Source organism: Lepidochelys olivacea (genome assembly GCF_965140295.1).
Source record: "Lepidochelys olivacea isolate rLepOli2 genome assembly, chromosome: 2".
Lineage (NCBI taxonomy): Eukaryota > Metazoa > Chordata > Testudines > Cheloniidae > Lepidochelys > Lepidochelys olivacea.
This window is the reverse complement of record NC_140412.1, coordinates 107,745,624-107,762,448: the sequence shown is the minus strand read 5'-3', so window position 1 is coordinate 107,762,448 and position 16,825 is coordinate 107,745,624. Positions and strand designations below refer to the sequence as shown.

Here is a 16,825-nt window from a genome sequence, read left to right as displayed (position 1 = left end):
CTAAAACATTGTCGCGGGTGGTTCTGGGTACATATCGTCAGGCCCCCGGTCCCTCCCTCCCTCCGTGAAAGCAAGGGCAGACAATCGTTTCACACCTTTTTTCCTGAGTTACCTGTGCAGACGCCATACCACGGCAAGCATGGAGCCTGCTCAGGTAACCGTCACCGTATGTCTCCTGGGTGTTGGCAGACTTGGTACTGCATTGCTGCACAGCAGCATCAACCCATTGCCTTGTGGCAGCAGACGGTACAGTACGACTGGTAGCCGTCATCGTCATGTCTGAGGTGCTCCTGGCCAGATGTGGGCGCAGGGACTAAATTTGGAGTGACTTGACCAGGTCATTCTCTTTAGTCCTGCAGTCAGTCCTATTGAACCATCTTATGGTGAACAGGCAGGCGATATGGATTGCTAGCAGTCCTACTGTACCATCTTCTGCCAGGCAGGCAAGAGATGAGGATTGCTAGCAGTCCTACTGCACTGTCTGCTGCCGAGCAGCCATGAGATGTGGATAGATGGAGTGGATCAAAACAAGAAATAGACCAGATTTGTTTTGTACTCATTTGCTTCCTCCCCTCCCCCATCTAGGGGACTCATTCCTCTAGGTCACACTGCAGTCACTCACAGAGAAGGTGCAGCGAGGTAAATCTAGCCATGTATCAATCAGAGACCAGACCAACCTGCTTGTTCCAATAAGAACAATTACTTAGGTGCACCATTTCTTATTGGAACCCTCCGTGAAGTCCTGCCTGAAATACTCATTGATGTAAAGCTACCCCCTTTGTTGATTTTAATTCCCTGTAAGCCAACCCTGTAAGCCATGTCGTCAGTCGCCCCTCCCTCCGTCAGAGCAACGGCAGACAATCGTTCCGCGCCTTTTTTTCTGTGTGGACGCCATACCAAGGCAAGCATGGACGCCGCTCCGCTCACTTTGGCAATTAGGAGCACATTAAACACCACACGCATTATCCAGCAGGATATGCAGCACCAGAACCTGGCAGAGCGATACCGGGCGAGGAGGCAACGTCAGCGCAGTCACGTGAGTGATCAGGACATGGACACAGATTTCTCTGAAAGCATGGGCCCTGCCAATGCATGCATCATGGTGCTAATGGGGCAGGTTCATGCTGTGGATCGACGATTCTGGGCTTGGGAAAGCACAGACTGGTGGGACCGCATAGTGTTGTAGGTGTGGGACGATTCCCAGTGGCTGCGAAACTTTCGCATGCGTAAGGGCACTTTCATGGAACTTTGTGACTTGCTTTCCCCTGCCCTGAAGCGCATGAATACCAAGATGAGAGCAGCCCTCACAGTTGAGAAGCGAGTGGCGATAGCCCTGTGGAAGCTTGCAACGCCAGACAGCTACCGGTCAGTTGGGAATCAATTTGGAGTGGGCAAATCTACTGTGAGGGCTGCTGTGATGCAAGTAGCCCACGCAATCAAAGATCTGCTGATATCAAGAGTAGTGACCCTGGGAAATGTGCAGGTCATAGTGGATGGCTTTGCTGCAATGGGATTCCCTAACTGTGGTGGGGCTATAGACGGAACCCATATCCCTATCTTGGCACCGGAGCACCAAGCCGGCGAGTACATAAACCGGAAGGAGTACTTTTCAATAGTGCTGCAAGCTCTGGTGGATCGCAAGGGACGTTTCACCAACATCAACGTGGGATGGCCGGGAAAGGTACATGACGCTCGCATCTTCAGGAACTCTGGTCTGTTTCAAAAGCTGCAGGAAGGGACTTTATTCCCAGACCAGAAAATAACTGTTGGGGATGTTGAAATGCCTATATGTATCCTTGGGGACCCAGCCTACCCCTTAATGCCATGGCTCATGAAGCCGTACACAGGCAGCCTGGACAGTAGTCAGGAGCTGTTCAACTACAGGCTGAGCAAGTGCAGAATGGTGGTAGAATGTGCATTTGGACGTTTAAAGGTGCGCTGGCGCAGTTTACTGACTCGCTTAGACCTCAGCGAAACCAATATTCCCATTGTTATTACTGCTGGCTGTGTGCTCCACAATATCTGTGAGAGTAAGGGGGAGACGTTTATGGCGGGGTGGGAGGTTGAGGCAAATCGCCTGGCTGCTGGTTACGCGCAGCCAGACACCAGGGCGGTTAGAAGAGCACAGGAGGGCGCGGTACGCATCAGAGAAGCTTTGAAAACCATTTTCATGACTGGCCAGGCTACGGTGTGAAAGTTCTGTTTGTTTCTCCTTGATGAAACCCCCCGCCCCTTGGTTCACTCTACTTCCTTGTACGCTAACCACCCTCCCCTCCTCCCTTCGATCATCGCTTGCAGAGGCAATAAAGTCATTGTTGCTTCACATTCATGCATTCTTTATTCATTCAGCACACAAATAGGGGGATGACTACCAAGGTAGCCCAGGAGGGGTGGTGGAGGAGGGAAGGAAAATGCCACACAGCACTTTAAAAGTTTACAACTTTAAAATTTATTGAATGCCAGCCTTCTGTTTTTTGGGCAATCCTCTGTGGTGGAGTGGCTGGTTGGCTGGAGGCCCCCCCACCACGTTCTTGGGCGTCTGGGTGTGGAGGCTATGGAACTTGTGGAGGAGGGTGGTTGGTTACACAGGGGCTGTAGTGGCAGTCTGTGCTCCAGCTGCCTTTGCTGCAGCTCAACCATACACTGGAGCATACTGGTTTGATCCTCCAGCAGCCTCAGCATTGAATCCTGTCTCCTCTCATCACGCTGCTGCCACATTTGAGCTTCAGCCCTGTCTTCAGCCCACCACTTACTCTCTTCAGCCCGCCACTTACTCTCTTCAGCCCGCCACCTCTCCTCCCGGTCATTTTGTGCTTTCCTGCACTCTGACATTATTTGCCTCCACGCACTCGTCTGTGCTCTGTCAGTGTGGAAGGACAGCATGAGCTCAGAGAACATTTCATCACGAGTGCGGTTTTTTTTCTTTCTAATCTTCACTAGCCTCTGGGAAGGAGAAGATCCTGTGATCATTGAAACACATGCAGCTGGTGGAGAAAAAAAAAGGGACAGCGGTCTTTAAAAAGACACATTTTATAAAACAGGGGCTACACTCTTTCAGGGTAAACCTTGCTGTTAACATTACATATATAGCACATGTGCTTTCGTTCCAAGGTCGCATTTTGCCTCCCCCCACCGCGTGGCTACCCCTTCAACCCTCCCCCCTCACCATGGCTAACAGCGGGGAACATTTCTGTTCAGCCACAGGCAAACAGCCCAGCAGGAACGGGCACCTCTGAGTGTCCCCTGAAGAAAAGCACCCTATTTCAACCAGGTGTCCATGAATGATATCTCACTCTCCTGAGGATAACACAGAGAGATAAAGAACGGATGTTGTTTGAACGCCAGCAAACATACACTGCAATGCTTTGTTGTACATTGATTCCCTAGTATGTGTTACTGGCCTGGAGTGGTAAAGTGTCCTACCATGGAGGACGCAATAAGGCTGCCCTCCCCAGAAACCTTTTGCAAAGGCTTTGGGAGTACATCCAGGAGAGCCGCGAATGCCAGGGCAAATGAATCCTTTCACATGCTTGCTTTTAAACCATGTATGATATTTTAAAAGGTACACTCACCGGAGGTCCCTTCTCCGCCTGCCGGGTCCAGGAGGCAGCCTTGGGTGGGTTCGGGGGGTACTGGCTCCAGGTCCAGGGTGAGAAACAGTTCCTGGCTGTCGGGAAAACCGGTTTCTCTGCTTGCTTGCTGTGAGCTATCTACAACCTCATCATCATCATCATCATCTTCTTTGTCCCCAAAACCTGCTTCCATGTTGCCTCTATCTCCATTGAAGGAGTCAAACAACACGGCTGGGGTAGTGGTGGCTGAACCCCCTAAAATGGCATGCAGTGCATCATAGAAGCGGCATGTTTGGGGCTCTGACCCGGAGTGGCTGTTCGCCTCTCTGGTTTTCTGGTAGGCTTGCCTCAGCTCCTTAAGTTTCACGCGGCACTGCTTTGGGTCCCTGTTATGGCCTCTGTCCTTCATGCCCTGGGAGATTTTGACAAAGGTTTTGGCATTTCGAAAACTGGAACAGAGTTCTGATAGCACGGATTCCTCTCCCCAAACAGCGATCAGATCCCGTACCTCCCGTTCAGTCCATGCTGGAGCTCTTTTGCGATTCTGGGACTCCATCATGGTCACCTCTGCTGATGAGCTCTGCATGGTCACCTCTGCTGATGAGCTCTGCATGGTCACCTGCAGCTTGCCACGCTGGCCAAACAAGAAATGAGATTCAAAAGTTCGCGGTTCTTTTCCTGTCTACCTGGCCAGTGCATCTGAGTTGAGAGTGCTGTCCAGAGCGGTCACAATGGAGCACTCTGGGATAGCTCCCGGAGGCCAATGCCATCGAATTGTGTCCACAGTATCCCAAATTCGACCCAGCAAGGCCGATTTAAGCACTAATCCACTTGTCAAGGGTGGAGTAAGGAAATCGATTTTAAGAGCCCTTTAAGTGGAAATAAAGGGCTTCATCGTGTGGACGGGTGCAGGTTTACATCGATTTAACGCTGCCAAATTCGACCTAAAGTCCTAGTGTAGACCAGGGCTTAGTGTCTCAGACCTGACTGTATGAGTGAATAGCTCAGTCTCCTTGGGCCATTAATTCTTCAGTGATTCCTCCTGTGACTAGCGCAACCCACATAGGCACTGGAACTATGGGTGCTGGGGTGCTGCCGCACCCCTTGGCTTGAAGTGGTTTTATTCAGGGTTTACAGTTTGACTAAATGGCTCTCAGCACCCCCATTATACAAATTGTTCCAGCACCTCTGCTCCCATAGCTTCTTTGCTTCCAGCCAGGCTGCCAGTTGTGGTAGTAGTTACTGTGATGTGGCCATCTAATCGCTGGTGATAAGACTGAGACCAAGAAACCCGTGTAGGCCATAGAATGGCTATCAGAGAGTAATAGCTTTTGGCCACCACTGACCTGGCTTAGAGTGAACCTAGTGACCTAGAAGTAAAAGGTTGTGGCTCTCATTAAAAATCCCCTAAGCTACGCTGACCTCTTTACTGTTCTGGAAAAACTGTGTTTAATCAGATTAGCTGAATTAGAAACTACATGATCTCAACAGTTAAAAACAATGGCATAGAAACCTTGTTTTCAATTCAGAATGCCCAGACATTAGACAGATGGGGTCTGCTTGATATGAGATATACAAATAGCAACTTCCACATGAGACAAATGTAGCACTGCTCCTACTACTTTGACTGCAGAGAGGCTTCCATCTCTTGGTACAGTTGCTGCCCAAGAATCATGCAGGTCCTTTTTTAGGTTTATCTGGTGAATCCAGCCAGTGAGTTGGCGAAAGGGTTAAAAATTTGTTATTGCTCTAATATGTGGCCACAAGTTGGTAGAAACACAACACTTGTTCATGCATGTATCTAAGGTAGGGCCCACCTCAGGGTCAGTCTTCATGGGAAAAGATAGAGCATCACAGTTTTACACAAACTGTCTGGTATAACAATGAAAACTAGAGATATGCTGCATCTGCCTTATAAGCACTGTGCAGCTACACTGCAACTTCAATCAAAATGTAAGTCTGCCTGTGATGATTATCTGTAAAAGAACAAAGTGGCAAACATCTGATATTTGTGCCAAGTAACAAATTTTCCTTGTTTTTCTTGTACGGCAAGTTTTTAGCACCATTTTTACAAAGACCATGTCTACTCAGAATTCCCAGACTATGAGTCAGCCACATTCTGTTATGAACCTGTAAGGTCACATGATGTGGTGTGATGAAACGTTACCTTATGAAGGGGTCAGAGGAGTATTTCAAAGGATCACTTTCAGATTTAAAAATATAAAGCTGTTTCCTAACGCTTCATTTTATTCTTTTGGGACCTTGCCAGACAGTTAGCCAACAGTTCATGATACCTAGTATTCTGATTTATAGAAGCTTCTGCTGTTTTCTAGACAGTTTATGAACCTCAGCACCACAGGGTCTCGCAAACATTACATACTTTATTCTCACAACAACCCTGTGTGAGAGGGAAGTATAATTATCATCATTTTTACAGATGTCGAGGAATGCCCAGGTGTTAATTTACATGTAAACAGTCAGATAGAGAAACACATCATGACTTACATAGTGACTTCTACACCATCTCACCTCCTGGAGTAAGGGGCATGGCTGGCTAGTCTCCAGCAATGCTTAGTGACCAGAATAGCTCTTTGGGGCCATGAGCTGCCAGGCAAAAGTTAGAGCAGCCCTGAGGCTAAGACACTTGGGAGACAGTAATTGACTTAATCTGAGCTAGCAATTACTGAGTAAGACAGAAAGTTTCCCATTCTATAGCCCTCCAAACCATCACTATAAAGCACTCAAGTGACATAAGCAGGTCTCATATCGCAACAGGTTGTGCTGCCTTGAGGAACAGCTTGCCACTGATTCTGTAAGGTGAAAGCCATTAAAATGAAGCTATTCGTCTAATTTGCAACATGCAAGCCACAATTACACAAGCAAGTCATTCTTGTCAGGCCATTATGGATGACATTTTGCAAAGACAATACAGTATTATGAAATTAATAGGATCATACCAAAAATAGGGTAATTTAAATGCAATACCACCATTACAGATACCTAAGATCAGGTTAGAGCAAAAGAGTGGATAATAAATATGATCTTTTGTGGCCTGCCTATTATCTGCATATTCTTATTCCTCCGATTACATTTTACACTATTTTTACTTTGGTGAGTAAGGGCTGAAGCATTGGACCCTTGTGATAGGTTGCTACTAAGCGCCAATTCAGGAAAGCATCCTGACTCAGAAAGAGCAGGTAAATGTATACTTCGTGCTTTCCTGATTAGGGATGGATTTATGCATGTGCTTAAGAAAAGTGCTGTTCGGAATTGGAATCTAAGATTCTGAGTCGAACCCACTGAAGTCAGTGAATTTAGTGGACTTTGCATCAGGTCCTAAAATGGTATTAAAAAAGTCCCTGATAACTAGGATGATGTATGATTTAATAGTGAGTTGTGATAAATAAACTAATGTACAGCCTATATTTGTATTGATTTATTTAACCCTCTTGTCACCCCTTATGGGTTTTAAAATTTTTTTTATTCTTTGTTTAAAAAAAAGAAAATATTATGAAATTTTTGTCTGTGAACTGGGTGAAAGGTTGATCAATTCCATTACTTTGAAATCCTAACAGCACCACACATTCCCACCACCATTGCAGCCTTTTTCAGTCTGGGTCTTGGGAAAAGGTGAGAGCTGCAGGCTGGGAGCTCAAACAATTTCCACACAATACACACAAAGTTCCTTTGCCTGATTATGTTGTAGCTCATTTTTAACAAATGTCAAAATGGAAAATCAAGTTGTCATTCCACATACTGAGCCCTTTTTTGCAAAACAGAGGGCCTTTATGAGGAAGCAACAATTTATGGTACAGTATCATAGGTGTCCAGTGAGTTGCATGATGGGTGTATGGAGTAACCTGGGGGGTTCCTCAAAAGAAACACAAGTTGGAAATCATGATTTACATCTATGAGTCTCATTTATCCCAAAAGTTTCTTATTTTATAAATGAACATATGTGTAATTTGAAGTCATGGTATGGAGTCTGGCTTGTGAATGCTTTCTTTATAAAAACATTCATAGCATACGTGGGATAGTAGTTTTTTATTCTAATTATTTAATAAATAAAACAACACACGTTGTATTGATTAGAGTATTTCAGTCATCATTTATACTGTCATGGACTGTCACACTGATCTGTATTCAAAGAAGATACTATAGAATGTTTAAAAATAATTATATAATAGAAGCACCTCCCTTACATATATATATCATACAGATTTGGTATCTTAGTATTCATAGTTTTCATTTTTTATTTCAGACTTTGTGGCGGGGTGGGGGCATTAAATGTTTATCTTTTACAGTAGACCTACTCTTGTTCTTATTAAACCCCTAGATGTTTTGCCATTTATTTCAGTGTGAACAGGATTGGGTCAAATATGTATATCTATGTGATAACATAGACCCCAAACCTACAACGAGCTCTGAGCAGGAGGAACCCCATATCCACATATGAGCTTTCAGAATTAAGTCTTTAGTTATCTTCAAAACTGTCAGCATTAGGCCAGACTCTATGCAAACAATCTAAATAGGAACAAAGCTTCTTTAATATTGAGGAGCTGTTAAATATTATAATAAGAGCTTATCTTACTTTTCAGACCTTGGAAACCATATCTGGATTTTTGGTGCAGTTTGTCTTGCTAAGCAGTGCTAGCAATATGTATCTACAACTAGGTTATTGTACTTCTTTTTCAACCCCCTGTGGGCATAGGGTCAGCTGGTCACTTTACCTCTACTAAACTTGAAGATAATGCTAACCGGGCATATCCTAATTTGTAATAAAAATACCAATATGGATTATTCCTTATCTGTTTGCTAGTATGTTCCGTACTGCTCCATGCTAGAAAAGGCACTTCTAAAGAATAGGACAAGATAAAAATGAAAAATGTCAGTCCCTGTTTTTCTTTCTGGATGCAATTCATCCTGTGAAGAGACCTCAAGCGCAGTCTTCATCACCATTTAAGACCCTAGTCTCAAATCCAATGCCCCACAAACAGTGCAAGTAGTTTGTTCATAGCCCAGCCCCTATCTTGCCCTGCAAGTCACTTCCTCTCTGACCCCATTCATGTGGGTGTAATTCACTGGTCCGAGTATGTTACTTCTCTTTCTCTGTCTGTGGCCAGTCCCCAGAGGACGTGAGCCTGTTACAGCTCTCAGCTGGACAGCATCATTCTTTAGCTCAAGTTGTAGAGACTTATGTTCTTAATTCTAGAGTTCTGGGGTTCAGCCATCATCTCGGTGGAAATGGTGGCCATCAAATTGGCACAGAGGAGCTACTGCAGAGCTGGGCCCTCTGTCACCCCCATCACCATACGTACCCAAAAATCTTATTTCCTCTTCCAAAGGAGAACCACATTTGTTCCACTTCTAGGAGAGCTTTCTATGCTGGTGGAGTGGAGGGTTGAAGTTGCCCCTTAACCCAAGCTTTAAGTGTGGCTTAAGAGTTGCTGAGGGCCTTTCCTGGGGGAATTCCACCATGGAAATAGCCTTGTTGTATAACTCATGTGAAGTTCTACGTTTGGTAGCATACAACGTGTATTGTGCTGGCCTCCCCTTTACCCCAGTTCTTTGCTTCCATTAAGGAGAATGCGTGAGTGCGGGTATATGCATCTGTCAGTTTATCTCTGAGAAAGCAAAAAGGAGATTTGAATCAATGTGGTGCTTAGTTCAGGAGCACTGTGCACAGAGGCTTAATGTTCAGCATTACTGAGGACATTCTCAGACATAATGACTTAGTTTACTTGGCAAAGCCCAGTCTGAAAAGGGGAGATGCCTACAAATGAAGCCTCATAAAAGGATATAATTAAACACTGATGCTCCTCAGAATGAAAGAGCTTTGAGATAATGACTACAATGATACACTATACCAATGGAAACAAGATATACCACAATTATATATTTGCAGGTTGATTTAATCTGACAGGATTCTTAGCAATAGTGGGTTTGGCCTTGCTGGGCAAAAACAGCACAGTCCTGTGTGCCCTGTAAATGAGGCATTTATTTATCTTTTATAAATTTATATGTATCAATTAGCAGACTTCCTAATCCAGCTGGAAGTTAACGTCTGTTGAAAATATATCGCTTTATTTGCCATTTTGGCATAGAGTAATTCTTTATGCTCAGACTAGGAGGTTTCTACAGTTCCCTCCCCCTGCCCCATTCCCTGGTTCCCTCCTGGGGAATTATTTTTAATTTTCAACATATGATTTTATGTATATATATCATAGCAGCACCTCCCTCTACTGTAAAACACTTTTAATAGTCATGAGGCAGTGCTGTAATGTACACAGCTATTGTAAATCTAGAGTGTGCCCAAATCCTGGTTCTGTAGAAAAATCTCTGTCGGGATCTTGGAATAGTGCCACGGAGGCAGCTAATCCCCCTCTCTTCCCTCTTCCCCCCCCTTCTATTCACAAGTGGTAAAATCTGCACACAGAGGATTCCTCACACATGTGAATCTTGGGTCATAGTCTGGCTCAAATTGTCTTGCACCTTTCAGACATACAAGTAGATAAGCTTACCTCAGAATTTGCAATGTGGCATTATACCACTATTGCTGAGGTAAATTTCTCTATTTGTGGTTCTAAGGCATTATCTGTTGTGACTGAAATGTTTTAAGGGCCCTCCTGTATTTTATTATCAAACTACAGTACTGGAACATGGTTATTAAAAGTGTAAGATAGGAAAAGGAGTATACCGATGTTATGATACAAAATAAAAAAGATGCTGACAAGAAAGAAACTCTGACTCCTACAGATACAAACGACTAGCAGAGTTAGCAGGACAAATGGCACCAAAAATCCAGATGTGGAGGAGATATCCAAAGGGCATTACAGGGTAAACACACCTTATAATATACTGGAAAAAATTGCTTTCCAGTAGTCATGGCGGATCTTAGCTGTGATGTTCTTCTCACTTTGCATGTGCCAAATTCCCACTGGGGTTCCTAGCAGTCTGGGACCTGTAGGGGCATCAACATATCAGAGCTGAAAGCAGTGTTCTCTCCTTGATCTTTTAAAATCAAAATGTTACAGATTCATTTCAGGTCTTGTCACACCTCCATACTTGATGTCCTTAGTATTTGCCAATGTTCTGTAGTTTGGAGTGGTAATCTGGCAGCATTTTACAAGGAACAATTTTGGGAACTACCTTTACAAAAAACAACCAAACTTCCAGGTTTTGTTTTCAGTGTTCACCCTCAGGTAGCAAAGGCCTTTTATAGTTACCCAAGGCAAAGGCAAATAACAGGCATTTGGATTCTTTCTCAGATAACAATATTAGGATGGGGAGGAAGGTGTGGCACATTGTGTAGTCGTGCATATTTACTAGATATTGGTGAACAGAGTGAAGACTGCGGTAACTTTCCATAGACATGGGTAGCATTTAAATCAAGTCAGCATTGACTTCTTGATCCTAGCTTTGGAAAATATTTATAGTTTTCTTTTTCTTTTAAATTATATGTGCGCTGTGTCAGGTTTGGACAGGGTAGGGATAGCAAGTCATTTTGGGAATCAGTTGCACAGCTTTCACGTGCACAAGGGGGGGAGGGATTGAGTTACCGTGGGGCATAGAGGTTCAATTGACTGCAGACAGCACACTGTGCTTGGCATCTTTCAAAGGAAGATGGAGGAATTCATTTGGAAATGATCCACTGATTTTTTAAAACAAAACAGACTCCAAGGGACAGGAGCTGAAATTCCACCTCCTTCGTAGCAACACCCAAGTCTGCATATTATGTTACAGATCTCGCTCACATTTATGATTCAATTTAGGAGATAATGTCAATGAAATTGAACATTGTGACTGGATAATAGTCACCTGCTGAAAGATAAATGCGGAGGCTAAGACATTTATTTTCAAAGCAGGAGACTATTTTTGAGTCATAAAAGTTCAATTCCATTGATATTATTATGATTATATCAAATGATTTGTAAAATAAAATAAATGAGGTCTACTCTCCCTGGCAAGCCAAAAGAAGACCCATGTATTATATTCCATTGTGCTTTGTTGAAAAGCCGCATTATGACTGGCTCAGAAAGAGGGAGTAAGTCAGAGAGAGGATTTGTTCTGTGCTTCAGCAAACCAGAAAACTTATTTTCTTTCTCTATAATCTGTCATCTCTGTCTCTCTTGTTTATCTATCTAGGCACCAATCTTCATAGTACCTAAGAATCCTAGACTAGTGTCTACATTTACTGAAACATTGAATTTTGACTTTTGAATTGAGTTCTGTGGGTGCATTTTTTCCCCTATAGTTGAAAGCTAGACCTGACATTACTGGCTAACACTGATTTCATACAGTATATTTCATACAATAACTATGTTAAAAGAGGCATAGGGTTGCAACGTCAAACACTAGACAGTTAGGAAATGTCAGAATCAAGGCTGTCTGTGCAGCCTTAATTCAGCCCCCTTATACATATGAATGATGACACGTGTTTTTAATTACATGGTCTCCTGACTGCTCTGCTCCTATCCCCCTTTCCCAACGCTTCTTCTAGTTCCCCCTCCTCCTCACTCCTGCCCCTATCCTCTCCCTCTGCTCCTATTCACCTCTGACCTTTCCTTGTTTCTATTCCACTCCCATCTAGGCCCTTCCCCCTCTCCTCTCCTATCCATTCCAGTCAAGCAATTTCCTCCTCCTTCCGCTTGCTTTCTGGGCACCATCAGGGGGACCACTGAGACACGAGGAGAGACAGTCTCCCTGCTCTCAGTTCCCATGTCCAATATCACAGCAGGCAGAAAGAGAAATTGCAAGGAAAGCCAGCTCAGCCCCTGCAGCCCTGGGCTAGAGCACGCTCAGTCCCTCTGTGGTGATGGCATATGTACAGTCCGGACAGTATGCGGAAGAAGTGAGGGGCTGGAGCATGCTCAATACAGATGGCATCTTCATAGAATCTAATAGCCAATCTCTAACAAGTCTTTACTGAGCATGTGCAGATTGAGATTTTTCAGAGGCTCATAAATTGGCCAAATTTGGGCAATTTTTCACAGGGATGGCAAAAGGCATATCCCTGATACCAGGGTGTCCCTCTTGCCAAATTTCAAATTCCTGTTCTGAAGCCTGGTAGTGCAAGAACCTCTCAGTGAAATGATTGTAAGATTTTTTTAACATAGGCAGAACAACATATTCTCTTCTGCTCAGAAATACCTGGACCATTTTAGCTGAAACTTTCAAACATAATAAGCATAATTAATAATAATGCACACTGAGGCAGACATCTGGCATGGAAAAGTTCATCCCGAAATTACAGTTTGGCATAGTTATAAGCAAATTAAAACAGGGTCTTAAAATGGAAAGTGTTAGTGCTACCTATATTTAAGTTTACCTACCAGCCCTCCCTATAATAATAAATGCTTGTCTGACTGGGCTAGGTTCACCAAAGGAGGCATTCACTAAAAAAAGGTCCACTGGTGGCACTGATAAGTGTGGGCAGATTGAAAATTTGACTAAGCCTCCACAAAAGTCTAGCTTGTGGAGGCTGCAACAGGGCAGGATCAGCACATGTCCTGGCCCGATCCTCCACACATGTACACTGCTAACTATTAGCACTCATATTTTGCATTGTGATGCTCCGGAAGGGATATGAGGTTACAACAGCTTTCCTCTGCCATATGTCCAGTCCTTCCATCAGGCCACCTTTCCACTTTGGCCCCCTTCATCTGCATTACAATCTTTAAAATGTTGCCATTTTCTTAATTAATTTTACTGTGGTATTTATGGCAGTCTTTATAGGTAGTACAGGAAATCCTGCAATAACATCTGTGACTTTCAAACACCCCATGCTATGGGAGATTTTATGTATTTTAATTTATATATAGTATAAAGAAAAATATAAAAGACTAAGATATTTGGGGCTAGGATTGCCTTTGTTTTTATGATATGTATGTACAGCACCTAGCACCTGAAGTCTTGATTAGAGTCTCTATGCACCACTATACTACAAATAACAAATAATAGCAAAGATATTTAGTCACACTTCTCAGACAACTAGGGAAAATAAGAGTATGCTAGTAACAGTCTCACTGAGAGGCAAAAAGAAAGACTGCAGCTGTTCATCTTCTTTTATTTGTTTAGGTGAATACACTGCAATATGCATACTTAGTTGGCTTCTTTGGGAAGAGCATTATCGATTTTCTGTGTCTATTTTAATTAAAAAACAAATTGTTGCAAATCAAATAGGTTACTACCAAAAGACAAAGTAGGATTACGTCAAAATAATAAAAATCTATCAATACTATGAAGGGTCTGCCTATTCTTGAAACATTACACCTGGGTGTTGTTCAGAACCCTACAGTGCTCATGGACAGTCCAATTTGCTTTCTGTGCAAAAGCTTTAAAAAGCATAAAGTGGAGTATATTGCTTGATGTTTTCATTACTTTTTCATAAGAAGTCAGCTATAACACAAGTATTTCATTTCACACTGTACGCAGGAGGTCTTGCATGCTGGGCACAAAACACAAAAGACAAACTCAGATTCAAAAATCCCCAGATTTTATTCTATACTTAGGGACTACATGGGATTGATTTACAGAATGTGTTTACATTTTTGACCATCTATATTGGTCATATATCTTCATATGAATATGAGCTGCCTCAAACATCAGTGAAATATTCTAAGTATGCTGGAAAGAAAAGTAATGCATAATTTAATAAGGAATACCAAAGGAAATGTGCAATCCTTGACAAAGTTTGGAAATTGTTAATCAAAAAATGTGACCCTGGAGACAGCAAGCACCGTTAATAGTAAAGGTGTTCGATGCATTTGTTATTTCTATGGTGCAACGAAGGAAAATGATTTCTATGGGGAATAGTCTCAAATTCAGTATTGCAGATACAGTTATCTCCACCAATAGTTTTATAAATGCAATATAGTTAAGATATTCATAGGAATTATTAATAGAAATCTGAGTTTTTCCACAATGGGAAGTGCATAACTCTCATAGTTCTCATAGGGAAAAGAAAACAATTTATCTACTTTTGAAATTAAACAATACACATACTGTAAGGCATGCTGTGTAATACCGGCATTGTATCAAATTCAAATTTCAAACTTGTATCAAATTGTATCAAATTTGTATCAAATTGTATCAAATTTTATCATCAAAGGTGATGATAAAATTGCATTAATTAAATATCCTTTCATTTACTAAGAAGACCTTATGCTCAGACACCCTTAGACTTACGAACACTGACTCACTAATGTAAGAGCTTAAAGGAATATAAGTTACACACCAATGAGGTCGACAAAGTTGTAAGTTAACATAGACTCAGATTCAGTGGACCAAGTTCAGAAGTATATTTGAAAGAGCTTCATAGTAGTAAGCAGGTGTGAATCTAAGCAAATCTAAGTTAATTTAAGTCTAAGGAATTGGTGAAATGTATACACTGAGGGAGGCCAGACAACGGTATAGTACACCAACTTAAAAACTCCCTCTAGACTTACTTAGACTCACCCCTAACAACAGCCCCCCTCCTTCCCTGCTCTTTCCAGCAAACCAAGGCCTTGTTCTTTCTAAGAAGGACTAGAAGTAACACTGAAAATACCAAGTAGGAAGAAGTCTAGGAGCTTGCTTTTACTATCTACTCTTCAGCATAACTAAGTTCAGTCAGCGGTACAAAAAAACAACTGGGACTCACACACAATGTATAAATACACAATGTATAAATTTGAGAGCTGTCTCCTACAGTGGTAGGCTCAGATTATGCCACTCGCCACTAAAGAATTTCAACTTGTTGGGGTTTTTTAATCCCAAAGTAGCCATGGGATAACCATGCTATTATGAAACCCTAATTGTTTTCCTATCATTTGGATAGGAGGCATATATGATGTTATCCATTGTGACAATGTTATTAATTCACTGCGACAATAAACCATGGCTATCTGTAATGTGCACACTGCACACTGAAATTCATATGCTATATTAGCTAATAACGTGGGATTTTATCTGTCCCTTTTCATTTGTTTTGCAGACAGCTCTTCATGCAAATTTCAGATGTCTCCCTCTCGGTGGCAACTCATTGTATCTCTTTGTATGATGCCAGGACCTTCACATCATATACAGGGTAAGAAACACTGGACCTTATTTTTCCTACTTCCAATATCATTCATTTTTGTAAAATTTCTGTAATTATCAGCTGAAACTTCTTTTCATATGTGTAAAATCATAACCATTACAAAATGGAGCACTTTTCTATACCATAGTAGTGGAACAGATTAGAATGGAGTTTGTGTTGTCATATACATGCACGTGTTTAGAAAAATGCTGGCCTAACCACAAGCCTTCATTGTCTTGAGAAACAGCCACGTCTCATTCTCCTTCAGTGGGCATGGAAAGCATTCAGGATTGAGGCACCTGATCTATGGATAATCAGAGAAGTTTACTTTCTAGTGTGAGCAATCTGCTACTTTCCATGGATGCTAAAAAGACTGTACTTAAAAGAATCAAGACCCCACTTACATGTGTTCCTAATTTGTGAGTTGTCCCATTCACTTCAGCAGGACAACTCCTTTGTAAAATCAAGCATTCAAGGAAGCATTTGTAGGATTGAGGATTTAGTTTAGCAATCTGAGGCCTCACTGTAGGCAAAGCTGGCAATGCTCCCTTTAGTTTAGGCTGCCTAACAGTTTCCTTTATAAGATCCTGTTTCCATTACTTATAACGTTAACCATTTGGGGTGAAATTTTCCAGAACGGGTGCCTGCTTCAGGCTGAAGTTATTTCTGAAGTTTCAGCAAAAACAGTTGAGCCATTTCTGAGAATGAGATCATGTTGTTTTGCTAATGTTAGAAAATTCTTACAGCCATTTAACTGAGAACCTCCCGTGCTTCCATGCTTTGGAGCAGTGATTTGAAATGTTGCAGGAGAGTCTCCCTAGGGTGAGAGATGTGTCTTTTGCTGCTCCTGTGAAATCAACAAGTTATAAGCCTCGGAAAATCACCATTTGCCCATGCTTAGGAGACTTGTCAGAGTTTGGCAGCAAAATTCTCTAAAGATTCTATCCACACTGAGTACACGCCTCCATCCCCACAGAGTTCCATGCCCACCCCAGTGAGTGTGTTTTAGGGATCAGAGGCTCAGCAGGATTGTTCTGCTCTTCATGCAAATTTCAGATGTCTCCCTCTCAGTGGCAACTCATTGTATCTCTTTATATGATGCCAGGGCCTTCACATCATATACAGGGTAAGAAACACTGGACCTTATTTTTCCTACTTCCAATATCATTCATTTTTGTAATGAAAATGTTGCCAG

General features: G+C 42.5%; 1 long non-coding RNA gene across 3 annotated transcripts in view; it reads left to right on the top strand.

The window, feature by feature from the left end:
• The window catches only part of LOC311516477, a 165,746-nt gene that overhangs the window by 79,804 nt on the left and 69,117 nt on the right, over positions 1-16,825 (top strand). For all 3 annotated transcript variants that reach the window (XR_014710423.1, XR_014710424.1, XR_014710425.1), the window contains one exon: positions 15,547-15,639. This is a non-coding gene — a long non-coding RNA (uncharacterized lncRNA). The remainder of the gene's footprint in view (positions 1-15,546; positions 15,640-16,825) is intronic.